Source organism: Periplaneta americana, chromosome 8 (genome assembly GCF_040183065.1).
Source record: "Periplaneta americana isolate PAMFEO1 chromosome 8, P.americana_PAMFEO1_priV1, whole genome shotgun sequence".
In the NCBI taxonomy this organism is placed as follows: Eukaryota; Metazoa; Arthropoda; class Insecta; order Blattodea; family Blattidae; genus Periplaneta; species Periplaneta americana.
Genome location: NC_091124.1, coordinates 168,359,310 through 168,376,370, shown reverse-complemented (window position 1 = coordinate 168,376,370; position 17,061 = coordinate 168,359,310). Strand labels below are relative to the sequence as shown.

The 17,061-nt window shown below is 35.4% G+C and overlaps 1 long non-coding RNA gene across 1 annotated transcript in view; it reads left to right on the top strand.

The window, feature by feature from the left end:
* The window catches only part of LOC138705228 (uncharacterized), a 70,463-nt gene extending 69,482 nt beyond the window's left edge, over nucleotides 1-981 (top strand). The window contains exon 4 of the long non-coding RNA XR_011333672.1: nucleotides 692-981. This is a non-coding gene — a long non-coding RNA (uncharacterized lncRNA). The remainder of the gene's footprint in view (nucleotides 1-691) is intronic.
* Nucleotides 982-17,061: the final 16,080 nt, after the last annotated feature.

The window sequence follows — 17,061 nt, the reverse complement described above, 5'->3', positions numbered from 1 at the left end:
TAGAAGTGTTCACGGGACTATTGTGATTAAAATAATTTCACATTTTACTTCTGTAAACTTAAGAGGAATATTAAAACTTAATTAATCATCGTGTCTGTTTAGCTCAGTTGGCTAACGCGTGTTGTTTTAAAATCCTATAAACCCAACTTCGTAGGTTCAAGTCTCCTCGCATCCCAAAAGGTAAATTATTACAAGATTTTAAAAAGATCCATATTAGATATGGATGTAATGTACAAATTACAACGTAGCAGATAGAGAAAAGAGAAGGAGATTGAGTGTATGTATATTTAAGAAATGGTAATAAAGAAGTAGAGGTAGTGACATCTAGTAACTAATATATTAACTTCTTGAGTAATAGTTCAATAGAAAAGTATCCGTGTGTACTCGGGTACTCGGAAAATACTAATGAACTGTGAGATAAAGTTCAAACTGTGAGGTAAAGTCTTTATCTCACTAGTGAAATAAAGTAACGTTGAATAAAAGCCTACTTTACAAACACAAAAGTATTTAGTAAAGGCATGCTTTTCGTTATGGTCACGGATAAAATTTTTTATCTCTATGTAAATGTTTATATTTAGTGTTTATATATGTGTAATTAGAATATTATTAATTAGTAACTTCGGTAATTTTGAATAAGTATGTTCTGCTGGAGGTAAGATAGGTCTATATTAACTTCCTTTCCTTTTAACAGATACAAGACATTGCCAGTGGTCATCAACTCGATGCCCTGCGATGTCATCTCAGCCAGCTCTGAAGCCCGCTGCGCTCGTGTTTTGCTGCCATGGGCACAGCAGAGGCTTGCGATGGTGGCTGCTTTTTTGTGATAATAAATGTTTCTCATTCTGATCAAATTAAACTTAAAGTAATGTGAATAATGCCTAATACTTGTATTTACATTTATGAAAGCAATTGGTTGATGAGTTAGGGATGAAATGAAAGCTGAATAAAACTAAATACTATACTGTATTTTAAATTTATACTTTTTCTTTTCATTTTGTTAATGCATGACCATTAGTAAAAATATTTCGTGATCTTCTGTAATGCTAATTTTATGAGATTTTCAGCCTCTTTATTACGTACTGATTGCTCAGTATTATGCACTATAATCTGGGCAGTGCATGAAATGAGAAAATTTTGTAGATTGTAGTCAGATGAATTAGCTAGTTCTGTGGTGGGATTTACTTATTTTCATTAAAGAAAACAATGTTCGTATATGTATATGGATCCGAACATAACATGCACAGTCTGTCGAAAGCTGCTGATGAAGCCTGAGAAATCTGACTAATGGAAAATGTGAATAAAAATCACACAGACTTTTTCCTGCTTTTATACAGTACATATATCACCTTCAGTTCATTATCACACTATCAGTCTGTCATTTCTAGCTGAAAGTAAGCAGGAGCACAATCTACATCCACAGTAGATAGGTCTATGATAGAGATAGGGAAAAATAACATAACAGTACTTTCGAAACAGTTCCGAGAAAATAATCGTTCCAGAAAAAGAACTATAGGTCGGAACACTCTATTCCAAAATAACAGTAGGAGTTTCTGACAGAATCTTTCTTATAGGAAAGGAGTACTGTGTAACATACATCCAATTATCTTGTCTGGAACACTCCAGATAATCTCTCAGAGACCATAACAGTTCCAGCCTAAATGTTCTCAGTAGTTCCTTCAGAATTGAGTATGTTGGAAGGGGAGCAAAATTTTTTACTACAATGAATTTGCAGGGCGCATTTCAATATTAAATAATCAATCTGATTGGTGAATCAGCTTCAGTTACATTGTTTGCTATTAATATAGCAATAAGAATGAAAAGAAACTCAAATTGTGAGATTGTGCCTATTATTATTATTATTATTATTATTATTATTATTATTATTATTATTATTATTATTATTATTATTATTATTATTTCAAAGTCACTGTTTTATTATATAAAATGAAAAAAATTACACAAATTTATATACTGCACTGTATTGTGTTATAAAATTTGTATATTGTAACATATGTCTTCTGAAGGATACACTGGAAGGAATGGTGAACGGGAGAAGAGTAGTCAACAAAAATCAAAATCATTTTAAACCCAATATAATTATGGAATCTGCTTAGAAGGCAGGCACGTGAAGTCTCTCAATGCTAATTTAGATTGAAGTTAGTTTAATATTATTTAAGTTAAAAAATTCGTTTCAGTAATAAAAAATAGGTTATATAGGCATATCTACCTACATATCACTTCATCGAATTGAGGTTATAAATATACGAATGTTACTACAGAAATACCTGAACTATAATATTATATATATTAATGTATGGTCTATATCTGTAGCATAGAATTTTAATGCAGTCAATAATTGTATTATTGGAGGCACTGGCAAACGTCTATTATTTGTTTTTGTCAACCAGTCATCGAAAATATAAGCAATCTCAATAAGTTTCTTTATTAAATCGGAACCGTTTTTTTTTTAATTCTATATCATTATAAAATTCCACGGGATTGTCTTTAGGCCTATCTCTAATTTGTACATTGTCCACTAATTGTGCCATCTCTTCCGCACGTTCTAATAATCGACAACTTCCAAGACGTCCGCCATTTTTATACAAAGTGCCACTTTCGGCTCAAAGTGTGGTCGGAACTACACTTTCATCCAAAGTGTTCCTTTGCACCAAAGTGTCGACTGTGCAACGGAAAAGTGATACTTTGCGTCTTCCAAAGGACACTTTAATCGAAAGATTTTTGAAAATGGAACTAGTTCCGAAACAATATAACATTTTGGTGATTATTACATTATGTCAGACGCTTGCTGTTATTTCTGAATTGTTCTTTGAAACTAAGTACTTTCTTGGAAACGAAACTCTTGGAAAAGTTCCAGAAAAAGAACGATTCTTCCTAATGCTAGGCTATGAAAATCTTGAAATCTGACATCATACTTTAAACTCTTGAAACGGTGAATGAAATTCCTGATGACTGTTGAGACAAAGCCTACTACTTCTATTCAACATTGTAGCTAGCAAACCCTTTAACTCTATTAAATATAGAATATAATCTAAATTTAACAGAAGAAATACTAAAATCAGAAGTAAACACTGAAATACTAAACAATTGTCTTTAGAGACAATTAATATTAGGTACCTTCCACAAAACTGGCTTCATTTATACACTGACGGATTCTTGATCTCCAGAGAACAAGGTGCCGATGCAGGTGTTACGTGCTGTCTCTTCTCACTTTATAGATCTCTTGGGTATGGAACAACAAGTTTTGATGGAGAAATCATTGCAATAAGTGAAAGTCTCAGGAATCTTCTATGCCACATCAATAAATTTAGGAATGCAGTTATATTGTCTGACTCCAAAGCAGCTATTCTATTAATAGTCTCTAAACACACACCTTCATCTCAAACAGCAGAAATAACTAAAATGCTCTCTCAATTAATATCACTCAATGGATACCATCCCATTGTGGAATCCTGGGAAACGAGAATGCGGATGCTTTAGCAAAGAAGGGCAGCACTGCTACTTACAGACCTGTTACTAAATCTACGTATTACTCTGTGAAAAGATTTATTAAATCTACATACTTAGACTTCAACAGACAAAATTTGATAACACAATCCCAAGGGAAAAAATGGAACTCTCTGCATCAAAATCCACAGTTAATTCCTTATTTACCACGAAAATCGTCTGTAGCTGCATTTAGATTGGCAACAGGCCATGATTGTTTGGCTAAACACCTGCATAGAATTGGAATATATCAGTCCCCTAACTGTCCATTGTGCAACTCAAACCAAGAAATGGATTCGGAAATCCTCAAAATCTGTGCTTCAGTGGCTGGTCATGATAATATCTTTGAAAAATATTGGAGTGCAAGAGGTCAAATGACTTTATTGTCAAACGCCTGGCATTAGAAAACAACAACAACAACATTGCAGCTAGTTTCTGTCAAGAACCGCTACTGAACGGGAGATAGGGTTGTATAATGCCGAGCACGAGGTAATGCATGCTTGCCCTGCACAGAAGCAGTGCTGAGCGCCCATGCCCGTTTTCAGTTGAGTTGACGATCACTGGCTTAAGCCAACAGTCGGTTTCAAATATCTGCCACAGAGTAGGCACTGCTTTGGCAAGAAGATCGAAAGATTTTATCAGAATGCCTACAAGCAACGCAGAACAGCAGACTGTCATGGCACAATTTCGTGAAATATGTGGCATAAGAATTGTGATTGGAGCTACTGACTGCTCTCACATTAAAATAAAGAAAGTACCAGGAGAGATGTCCCAATACTACATAAACAGGAAGGGCTACTTCTCTCTCAATGTGCAAGTGATATGCACTGCATCATTACTAGGCCCCGGGAAAAGTATTGCTATCAGCTTAGTATGCAACACAGCATACATGCTTTGAGAGGGCAAATAACGATGGCAATAGTGCAGTTTGGTTCATAAGAAATGAAGTAATACATGAAAGTCTCATTATTTGTGCGTCCTTTTGACTAGTTTCCAGTGATTAGCTATGAAGCATACAAAGTGCAATTCTAATTTATTCTCATTAAGAGATCTAAATATTTCATTGTACTTGACATAGGCCTACTGGTAATAACATTATTTACGTATTGATGCGTTGCAATGAACTATGACATGCATGTGCAAGACATGTAACGTGTATCATAACGTGTTTCAAGAAACTTAGCAGATTTCTTCATATAGCTTGCAGCATCTGTAACATATAGTAACACATTTTCAAATAGCACACATGATGGCCATAGCAACTCCATAGCAGTATCAAAAAGTTCACATATGGTGGAATAATTAACCCTCTCTAACACTTCACTCATTAAGAGATAGGGTCTACAGCAACATTCCGCACTAAGGGCAGCCAAAACCACATTTTCAACGTGGCGTCCAATGGAGTCCATGCTTTCATCTATAGAAACCCATATCTTCTCATTTTGTAATTTACACTTCACTTCACGCAGACATTTCTCCTATGCATGTTGCACATACTTCTTCCGCAGTGTTCCTTCTTTAGGAATTTGTCTTTGAGTGTACTTTTCTGAAAAGTCACGGAGTTTCGCGTTTTCTAATTTGTTCAACGGAATATTTGAAGCAATAAACGCGTCACACATATCTTCGAAATGTTCGTTCAAGTAGTTGTGAAGGAGATTCCTGCTGTACCTTGCTTAAATTCTGTTGTCTGTTACATGCGCGTTTATGCTTATTGCTATTTATATGCTTCTTAACGTTGCATGCCATGTCGGCTGCCAATTTCACGTGACACAATTCACAAGTTCATTACCATGCATGGAAAACACATTTTCTCCATATTGACGACCATATTTCCTTAGTGCTTCTATCTTGCGTACTTTTGGTCCCGGCATTCTGAAGACACGTGTCGATAGCTTTTGACTGCGTTGTACTAAGCTGCGCCGGCACTACTCCTACCTGCACAGTGATGTGTGCGACAGTCCTCGGTTCATAAACATTAGCTATACTACATCGCGTGTTTCCCTGTAAGCAATACTTTCTCCGGGGTCTAATCATTACATATCCGAGACATCATTGTATGTTGGAGAGATAGTACATGTGATAGCAGAATCTTCTGAGAGAGCTGAATTAAACAGAGGTTCGAAGGAAGCGAATTTAAAGGACGTCTGCTTGGAGATTCAGGCTATCCTTGTACGCCTTACCTGTTCACTTCTCTCTTAAATCCGACACCAAGAGAAGAAAGGTACAACTGTTCACACATACTGACAAGAAATGTAGTTGAAAGATGCTTTGGTGTGTGGAAACAAAGGTTTAGGTGTTTATTGAGAGGATTCTCCACTAGCCTTGAGAACACAAAGACTTACATTGTTGCCTTGGCAGTGCTACACAACTCAGCATTAGAAATGGGAGAACAAAATAATGTTCAATGTCCACCTTCACCTCCTGATGAAGATCCTGCTACAGCCGAAGACCTACAGATACCACAGAATACATTGCATGGGCAAGCTGCAAGAACTGCTTTTATATACACTTATTTCTAAGTGGAAAACGTTTCCAGATTTGTAATAGTCTGAAATATTAGCAACTGAAATTATTGGGGATCATCAATGTGGTTTTAGGCGTAATAGATCAATTATTGACCAGATATTTTGTATTCGACAGATAATGGAGAAAAAATGGGAGTATAAGGGTACAGTGCATCAGTTATTCATAGATTTCAAAAAGGCATATGACTCGGTTAAGAGAGAAGTTTTATACGATATTCTTATTGAATTTGGTATTCCCAAGAAACTAGTTCGATTAATTAAAATGTGTCTCAGTGAAACATACAGCAGAGTTCGTATAGGACAATTTCTGTCGGATGCATTTCCAATTCACTGTGGGCTAAAGCAGGGAGATGCACTATCACCTTTACTTTTTAACTTTGCTCTAGAGTATGCCATTAGGAAAGTCCAGGATAACAGAGAGGGTTTGGAATTGAACGGGTTACATCAGCTGCTTGTCTATGCGGATGACGTGAATATGTTAGGAGAAAATCCACAAATGATTAGGGAAAACACGAGGATTTTACTGGAAGTAAGTAAAGAAATAGGTTTGGAAGTAAATCCTGAAAAGACAAAGTATATGATTATGTCTCGTGGCGGAAATATTGTACGAAATGGCAATATAAAAATTGGAAATTTATCTTTCGAAGAGGTGGAGAAGTTCAAATATCTTGGAGCAACAGTAACAAATATAAATGATACTCGGGAGGAAATCAAAACAGAATAAATATGGGAAATGCGTGTTATTATTCGGTTGAGAAGCTTTTATCATCCAGTCTGCTGTCAAAAAATCTGAAAGTTAGAATTTATAAAACAGTTATATTACCGGTTGTTCTTTATGGTTGTGAAACTTGAACTCTCACGTTGAGAGAGGAACATAGGTTAAGGGTGTTTGAGAATAAGGTTCTCAGGAAAATATTTGGGGCTAAGAGGGATGAAATTACAGGAGAATGGAGAAATGGTTGGTGTCATAATGTTAATCTAAACAAAATAATAACCAACTCCTCCTGTTAAGTGGGTTTGCAATGTAACTAAAGAAACATTTTTGTTTTATAATTTGTAACAGTGCTGTATTTCTGACTAATTGTGCTCGAGCCTTGAAACATGATAATATACAAGAGGTTTTAAATATTTTTAAGGGGACCCGGAAAGCCAAAAAATCTTGAATTATTCATTTTTTCGTGTTTTATTGATCTATGAAGCTTTATGTTTCAGATGAGCCATTATTTAAGTTTGCATTTATTCCTAAGTGTGTTTTTTTTTTCGGTTTAAATGGACAGCGACATTTAGTTGTTGTTGTTGTTGTTTGGTTTAGAGACGTCCTATCCAACGATGTCGGTATTTTGACGTCTATGTTATGCACAGTAAGTATAGAATCTTTGTAGGAGTTAACCAGAGAGTATACACAAAGTCCGTTTTATAATTTCATTTTACAGTTTGCTATGTGTTTCTTAAGTTCCTTGCAAATAATGTGTTCTTGATCATAAACAATAGCAGCTACATTCCATGGCCCATGGCCTTTTAATTCGATTATTTTCTTGTTGAATTTAGAATTGTTCTTTTGTAGGTACAATATGGTTGATGTCACCGGTTTCCCCACATTCACACAGCGGAGATTCGTGTAGACCTATTTTGTGTCTAAATTTCGGTGTTAGTGCTACATTTGGCTTAAGTTGGTGAGTAGGGAAATTTCTTGACGGGTAGCCGGGTGTTTTAAAAACCATGGAGGTTTGTGATTTGGATCATTTTGTAAAATTCGTCTTACATTTGATGATATAGCATCTTCAATAGTAATAGTTTGCCTTTTATTATGTGGGTTTATCGTTGCATTCTTTGCCAATACATCGACACTTTCATTGTCCTGAATCCCTCTGTGACTTGGAATCCATATGAATTTAATATTATTTGAATGGCTCCTTAGTTGATGTATAGCGTGTTTACATGGGACAATTATACCGGAGATTTTTGTTTGTATCTTTGTTGACACTAGCGCTTGCAGTACACTAAGTGAGTCAGTAAAGACATATATTGTGGAATTATTGATTTTATTTAAAGATTTCAGAGCTTATAGTATAGCGATTGATTCAGCAGAAAATATGGAAGAATCCGTGTGTAAAGTAAATTGGCAGAAATCACCAGTGGTAACATTTTTGTAAGCTGCTCCAGTACCCTTTTCAGTTTTTGATCCATCTGTGAAGAGTATGTACAAATTCTTATATTCAATGATTGCATTTTGTATATATTCTTGATATCTTAAGTTAGGTTGGGTCTCAGCGGTGAAAGAAATTCAATCAAACTGGGGAGGATTTATCAAAATCTGATAATCAGTACAATAAAATGGATATCTGGGGTATTGTTGGAGCATAGGATTTCGAATGTATTGCGAAAACATAGAAAGGAATACTGAAATGTGGAATTGAGATCTAGAAACATTTTGGGTGGAAAGGTCAAGGAATAGTTTTAATTTAGAAAAGAGATATTGAGTAGTATAGAGGAAAAGATTTTTCATAAATTTGTATCCTGCAATAGACTGCTTCGTGTTAAAGTTTAATAGTTTCATTTCCTTAAAGACACGGGAGTTTCTTTGGATTGGCGCTGACTTCCAGTATTTTTTTACAAATCTGATATAGTTGTGATGACAGTTTTTGTTGGCAACTCTTTGAAGATTTTGGTAGAGTAATAATCCCATATTCCAAAATACTTTGGATCAAATTGTTGTTGTTGTTATCTAATGCTGGGTTTTGGCAACGAAGCCATTAGCGTTCTTGCTCTCCAATATTTTTCTGTGGTGGATCCATCAGGTAGAACTTCACAGGTTATGAGATGATCTTCAGTCATTTCTTCTTCTTTGTTGCATAGAGGGCAATTTGGATTTGTGTAAATTCCTATTTTATTCAAGTGTTTGGCCAAATAATCATGTTCTGTAAGCAGTCTGAATTTTGCTACTGCAGATTTACGTGGGATTTCTGGAATAATTTCTGTTTTTTTTTTTATTAAAATGCTCCATTTTTTATCTTTGGCTTTGGTACATAGTGCTTGGTTTTGCTTGATTTTATATTTATTTTTAATTAGTCTTTTTATGGATGTAAAAGGTAGGCTTGTATTTGTATTCTGAATTAAATTGGATCCTTTTTTGGCAAGAAAGTCAGCAGTTTCATTTCCAGCAATTCCGCAATGTGCAGGTATCCATTGCAATTGAATTCTTTTCTGTAGTTTTTGAAGTTGTTTGATCATTTTGTGACATTCTTTAATTTGGATTGACATCATTTTATATGAATTTATTGCATATAATGCTGCTTTAGAATCAGAGAGAATGACAGCATTTTGAAATTTATCTATTCTGTATAGTAGGTATAGAGTAAATATAATGCTTTGGGATGATTTCCCCATGAAGTACCAGCGATATATTTGAATATAGCTGCTTTAGCTTGAATTTTTTGACTCACATAATTGAAATGAGCTGTACCTGATAATTTATGGTCTAAAACGATGCCAAGAAATTTAATTTGGATCTGTGTTTGTATTACGTGATTCTCCATATGGATACAATTTCGTTCATGAAACTTAGGTTTGCTCTGATTAAAGATAATGTGATGGCTTTTTGTAAAATTAATTTCCAAACCCATGTTCTTAAAACCTAGATAAATTGACTGTAAGTCTTGAAGATTTTATTTAATATATTTCCATGTGTCATGGGGTACTTTGCTGATACTTTAGTGTACAGTGCGATATCGTCAGCAAAGGTTAAAACTTTTGTTGTTTGAAGGGGTAGCTGCGACAATGAGTTGATATACAAGTTAAACAGAATAGGGCTGAGTGATGACCCTTGCGGGAGGCCCCATGAGGTCCATCTAGCAGTTGAATTATTGTAACGCGGATGTAATTGTATATGTCTGTCAATCATCAAGTTGTAGATAACCATTAGTAACCGATGAGGTATGTTGAAGGACTGTAGCTTCTGGATAAGAATAGGAGTGTTAACATTATCATAGGCTCGAGTTAGGTCCAATAATAAAGTAGAAAGTTTAGCATCCTGTAGATGGGCAATATGAGCTTCTGTTATCAAAGTAAGGATGTTTGAAATAGTGCTAAATCCTTTCCTAAATCCATTTTATTGTTTTGGCCACATCCCATATCTTTCGAAATAGAAGGAAAGCAAGACGTGTGGTTATTATTTTTTTTTTTAAATTTCCTCGTAACATTACTAAGGGCTATAGGTTGGTAGTGCTGAGGTTGAAGACCAGTGGTGTTACTTTTTTGAATTGGCAGGATATAGAAGTGTTTCCAATCAGATATCACTGCAGTCTGAAAAATCGTGGAAAAGCCCTTTGCTAAAGCATTTTTGGATGATCTTGGTAATTTAATTATCATAGGATATGAAATTTCATCAGGTCCAGGCGCCGATTTTGATTTGCAACTATGTAGTACATTTTCAATTTCTGCTATTTGAATGGGCGATAGAAGTTCATGATTTTCGTCTGAGTCTTCAAAGTGCAGGAGGCTATTTAGTGCATCGTCAGGTGTAATCTGTTTCAAATATTCATACTGTAGCTGAATGTTGTTATGGAGAGGAGTAGACTGTGTTCGTTGATGTCCAGAGAACCATTTTATTGATTGCCATAATCGTGAGGAGGATGATGAAAAGGAGGTTATGGTGGACATGAATTCTCTCCAGGAGTGTCTTTTCTTCTGTCTAATGAGGCGTTGTACTATCAGTGGCGAAGCTACGTGGAGGCAATTGAGGCAATGCCTACCCAGAAAAAACCTCAAGATAAAGAATTATAAATAAGCCTACTAACATAAATTTCTCAATCGTAATAATTGTTGTGATTGAGAAAATCAGCAGTTTATACAGGATTCTTCGCTCATTGGCACATGTCAACGACAAAATCTGTTGTGCTCGGCCAGGGTGATGGGCATCTGCGAGTGAGACAATTTCTCGCTTGCCTCTTCTGCCACTTCAACAGGCTTTGGCTTTACGGCAGGGATTGGAGGTGACGGAAAAAAGCGTGAGGTTGTTTGAATTTCTAGCAACCCCGTCCATGTCGCAAGGAGGCATGTCTCACAACCAACCACAGTGACCAACAAAGAATATTCGGACTTTCTCTCGCTTGCAGTTATAGTTTTGCCAATTTATGGTACCTAGATCTAGCTATTTTTAACAAATTTTCAGCGGCAATATGGATGAAAGTTTTGTATTGTGTTAATTTTTTTTTTTTGTTAATTTAGCGAGTTTTTAAAGCCCTCTTAGCGACAGGAATACAAATTTTCTCTATTGACGGCATATTTATAGTGAATTTTTACTGCTGTTTAAGGACTTTATCACAAACACTGTTGGCAACGCTGCTTTAGTGGGAAATGCTCCTTTTGATTTAGTCGGCGCAAAAGTTACTCAAGACCATTTTTGTTGTTAGAATTAAGTGTGAATTTACTAGAATGTGCCCGAAATAATGAGTGAGTGAAGATCATTTTTGTATTATTTTGTGAGAATTAGGTGTATTTGTCCCCTCAAAGACTTTTAGATTATATTGTCCTAAATGGCCTGGAAAGTGTATATGTGGAAGTGTTCAAATTAGTTCGTTGGTTTTTAACGTTTCCTGTGACCACAGTCTTCTGAAAGGAGTATGAGTACTTTGAAAAGAATAAAAACATACTTGCGTAATTTTGATCAATGAAAGACTCAGCTGTCTTAGTACCATTGCCATTGAGAAGAAGCTAGTGAAAGAACTGATGAGTGACCAGATGTTCAAGGATCGTGTCATTGACAATTTTGCCACCAAGGAAACTCGCCATTTGGAACTATTGTACAAAAAATTTAAGGTAAGACTTTCTGCCTACCTACTCTTTAAAAACTGGCTTCGCCACTGTGTACTATAGCATATTGTTGTTTTAATTGAACATAATTTTCTAATGTATGGTGTTTTAGGAACCTTTTTAGTGCCAATTTATGTTTAGTTATAGCTTTGTTGATTTCCGCATCCCATCAGAGTGGTTTGTAGTTGGTTTTAATTTTGTTGATGGCAAATTTCGGGTGATATTCATTTAAATATGATTGTATATGGTTCTGGATATCCTCAACAGTTTTGATATTGTCAGTATGGTTATGCATATAAGTTTGATATTTGTCCCAATCCATATCAACTTTACAGATGAATTTTTGCGGGATCATTACATATTGATTTTGTTCTATGGATATAATGATAGGAAAATGATCACTGCCATATGTGTCATTTATTGTAGACCAATGTAGCATAGGTATGAGCGTATTCGATGCAAATGAAAGATCATGAGCTGAATTAAGTTGACCCGAATATCCTAAACGCGTGGGATTTGAATCGTTTATGAGTGATATAGGCTATCTTGAGTATATATAAACTGTATGAATGGAAAACGATGTAAATTATTTTTTATGAATTCCGGTGCATAATCCAGATTGAAATCACCAACAATTATGTATTTCTTACGTGGATTGAAAGTAAAGTGATGTTTCCAAAATTCTTGAGAAATGTAATTCCTACTGGTATTATAAACAAGAATAATATGAAGACCCTCTAGTTGAATTTCAATCGCTTGGAAGGTTGTATTAAAATTCGTTATCATTCTATATGTTACAATTTTTTATAAGGGGGAGATCATAATCATCACTCCTTCCCCAACATCTTGCCTATCTAGACGAATAATTTGGTATGGATGAAGTTTAAACTTATGTGATGGTTTTAACCATGTTTCGCATAGTAGTATTATATCAAACTTATGAAGTGTGATAAGTTGTTTAAGCTAATCTTGTTTGGTATTTACACTTTTTGTGTTCCATTGTAGAATCTTAAATGGTTTCATTATCAGATGACCTTGGAAATATAAAAATAATGTAATACATCCTCTAATAATGGTGGTCAGCAGTTTTTGGAGTTAAGTTTTATGGGAACAGTGCATGTAAATGTTGGATTACTTTGAGTATTTTCCTTTTGTCCGCTTGTGAACATGAAGTCAGATCATGTAATGTTGCCAATGCCGATTGAAGAATAGAGTCTTTCATCATCTTAAAGGTAGGTATCTTCTCCGTCGGTTTTGGTGTTACTACTTTGTTTATAGCTGGATTCAACTTCGATGTAGGTTCAGATGCCTGTAATGTATTAGTAATTGGAGTTATCTTTCTCTGGTTGGGAATTAGTATTTCGAGATTAGATTTACGCAAAGTAGGGGAAAGGTTTGCTGGGTCAGTTTTTGGTTTTGACTTCGGGATCATAGACTGTGGTTTGGAAATACGTCTTTTTAACGTGCCTGCAATAGTTCCTGTGTGTATCATCTGGGATGGTGTATTCACTGAACTTCCTTATGGACTTCCTTATTTCTATCCTTGTCTAACCAGGAAGGTAAATGTGAGTACTGGTCTTAAGGATTGTTCCATGTTTTCAAGTGTTGCGAAGTGACCTCTGCAAATGTACGTCTACCTTGGTAGATGGCTATGGCATCATACCTTGAAACCTTTAGATCCGCCATCTTTTGAAGAATTGATAACTCTGTCTTATATTTAGGACACTCTGGGTTATTTGACATGTGCTGGAGAGTACAGTTGAGGACATCACCCGAATAAGGGCGTATACAGCAAAATGTAGTTCTGATATAAACTAATTTCAATGTTTGTAAGCTGTCAGGTTCATCATAGTTGAGTCGAAAAAGTTTTTCATTACTGTTAAATAGTTTCGAGGATATTTAAAATAAAATAATTGAAACATAACAGCAAATAGTATGTTCTGCTATTAGTAAATAAATATAATATGAAACTTCCTATACGCCCTTTTTCCGGCGACAATATGTTTTAGTACTCTTTTTAATTATTCTGATGTTCTAGGTGTCTAACTTTGCATGAAAATTAATTATATATGGGAACATCTCGTGCTTTATTAATAATTTTGTCTTAAAAAGTAAAATAAAATAAATTCAACAAAATAAAATATACATTTACTATAACATATTAAATAAAAATATTGAATAATTACACAAGTAGGCCTACAAAATAACATTACATTTTTAGTTTATGTTTTTCTTGTTTTTATGTCTTTTTCTTCTTTATGCATCATCACTATTGTTGCTAGAGTCACCTTCACCATTGTGTGATGATGTCCCGGCTTTATTCAGCATTGAGTTCAGCCAACTTTGACCATCTTCATTTAAAAACTGTAAGAGCTCTCTTCAGTCCTGCGCCTTGGAGGGTTTCAAAGACACTGGGTTCATTTGTGTTGGACTCAAAAAAGTTTCAGCTGCGACACTTCCATTCCCGTCTTCCAAATTTTGAACTAAACAAATGATGCATATTATGAGGTTCAAGCTGAAAATACCCCTGATGTAGTGTATTGCAGTTGTTTATACTTTTGTGTCATGATTGTATGAGGACGATTTAAGTGTGTACCCGTTTTATCATTGAGGATGTCACCGGAAACCAATTTATTCTGAACTGTTGTTAATCATTTCTCTAAAATTTGCAGTAGACTCAATAGAAAGTTTTAACAACATCAATTTTTTTTACCTCCATTACAGAAAACACTATCTTTCTGCACATTATCCCTAATCTTGAAAGACTGAAGCTTCTTAGTTTTTAGATTCACTTTTTCAAGGCAAGAAGTAATAAAATTATATTGTTCTAATTTCGAATCCATATCCCAAAAGCATTTAAAAATAGAGAGTTGATTGTCCTTTGAAATTTCATGTGTACACATTTTCATACATCAACTTTTTACATGTGTAAATGACTTCTCTTCCATTTCCTTGCCTGTACAAGTTGTGTATGACTTGCCATTGTTTGTATTAATTTTCTTTTCTTCGGTTTTCCATTTAGTTTTCTTTACAAGCTTCTTTTTTCCCATATTTTCGGTCATGATTCACTGTTGCAACTAATAACCTGAAGCAGGCCTAAACATCGAATACTAGTCTACTACAGTACGGCTTGCAACAGCGTGTGACTCCCGCTATAGTAGGTGCGTTCATTCGTTCAACGTAAACACGTAACATTGTGTCCTGTGTTACGTATTGAAGCTAGACTTACGAAAATTTACTACAGTGTACTATATGCATTCAACTATCTAATTCCTTGATCGTTGGAAAACGGGCGTATAAGGGTATACGCCGTTATTAGGGTGAATTCCTCCTCAATTACTGCATTTCATGACTGTTGAAGTACATTCCCTTACACTGTGTTCGCCGGCGCATTTCATACAAGTAGGTGTATTATGACAGAATTTTGGGGAATGCCCAAATTTGTTGCAGTTTCGACATTGTAAAACCTTGTTATTGTACTTCTGCACCGTATGGATTGTATAAAAGAGTTTAACGTCCTTAGGCAACAGCTGGGACCAGAAGGTAACCAAAACTGTGGTCGATGGCGTCCATACTCTTTCTCCCTGGTCAATTTCTTTTTGATTGAATCTATAAGCGTGAGTAATTGTGGTATTATCATTGTATGTTCCAAATTTGACAATATCGTCCATATCGATATCTTTTGCTATGTTCTTTAGAATTCCTTTACAATGTATGTGATAATAAGGAATAATTAATGTACTACAGTTATATTTAGAGTCAAAATCCGAAATTAGAAACTGAAAGTAGTTCGTAAAATGGATTTCAAATTTATTTTTGCCTGCTGGCTTGAGAACTTGAATATTTGGTATATTACTATCAAATAGCATTTTGCCCAATTTCATTGGATGAATATTCTGTAAGTTTCCTTCGTTTGCTTTGAGGAGTACAAAGAAAGGTCCCATGTCTTTATAATTATAAAAGATCTTTCTTTTTGGTTATGGTAGCATTTAGTTCCACATTCGCTAACCTATTTCGCTCGAACTTCCGATTCAGAGGTTCTCGAACTTGAAATTTATTCATTGCATGTGGCAAATTTATTGGACTTGGGTCGTCCTTCGTATCTGCCAAGCTAGTCGTGTTAGTTAAAGTATCTTGCATTTCGTTTAAGTCCATAGTAAGATCACCTTGTTGTAAGTCACTGGGAGTAGTAGTTACTCAGTGTTCCTCAGGGCAGTCCACTTTCTCCTACTCTATTCAACTTAGCAATCGACGGTATCATTAAGGACCTTACTGATAATGAAGTATCGCACGCCCATGGTTTTTCATTAGATCCTACTCTAGACAGTCTCTCTGCCGTTGCTTTTGCTGATGACATTGCTTTAATTTCAAGTAGTGAAAATGGCATTACATCTCTGATTAGTCTAGCAGAAAGTAATCTTTCTACCCTTGGTTTGGCTATTAACCCTAACAAGTGCAATTTAATAGCGATTAAAAGTGGTATCCTATCCCAGTTTAATGTCACGTCCGCTAATGGTTCGCTCATTCAATCCATTTCTAATCCTAACGACCACATTAAATACCTTGGTATTAATTTTAATGATAAATGTGCAGTTTTTACCACATTCTTACTTACTTACTTACTGGCTTTTAAGGAACCCAGAGGTTCATTGCCGCCCTCACATAAGCCCACCATTGGTCCCTATCCTGAGCAAGATTAATCCATTCTCTATCGTCATATCCCACCTCCCTCAAATCCATTTTAATATTATCTTCCCATCTACGTCTCGGCCTTCCCAAAGGCCTTTTCCCCTCCGGCCTCCCAACTAACACTCTATATGCATTTCTGGATTCGCCCATATGTGCTACATGCCCTGCCCATCTCAAACGTCTGGATTTAATGTTCCTAATTATGTCAGGTGAAGAATACAATGCGTGTAGTTCTGTGTTGTGTAACTTTCACCATTCTCAGTAAAAATATTTCTAAACTCTGTCTCTCCCCTTTATTAGAACCTGATCAGAAGGTAATGATTATGGATCAAATCTCTGGCCCACTCTTACTTATCCCTTACAGTGTGCTCCACTCTACCAAATCAAAACCAAATTTCTTAATGATTTAGATAAAGTTACCAGAGGAGCATGCAAAGAGCTTATTGGTCTTCCTCATGACTGCCCTGATGGAATGCTCTACTCCCCTAAAAAATATCGTGGTCTTTCGTTAATGAAAGCATCTTGGGAAGCT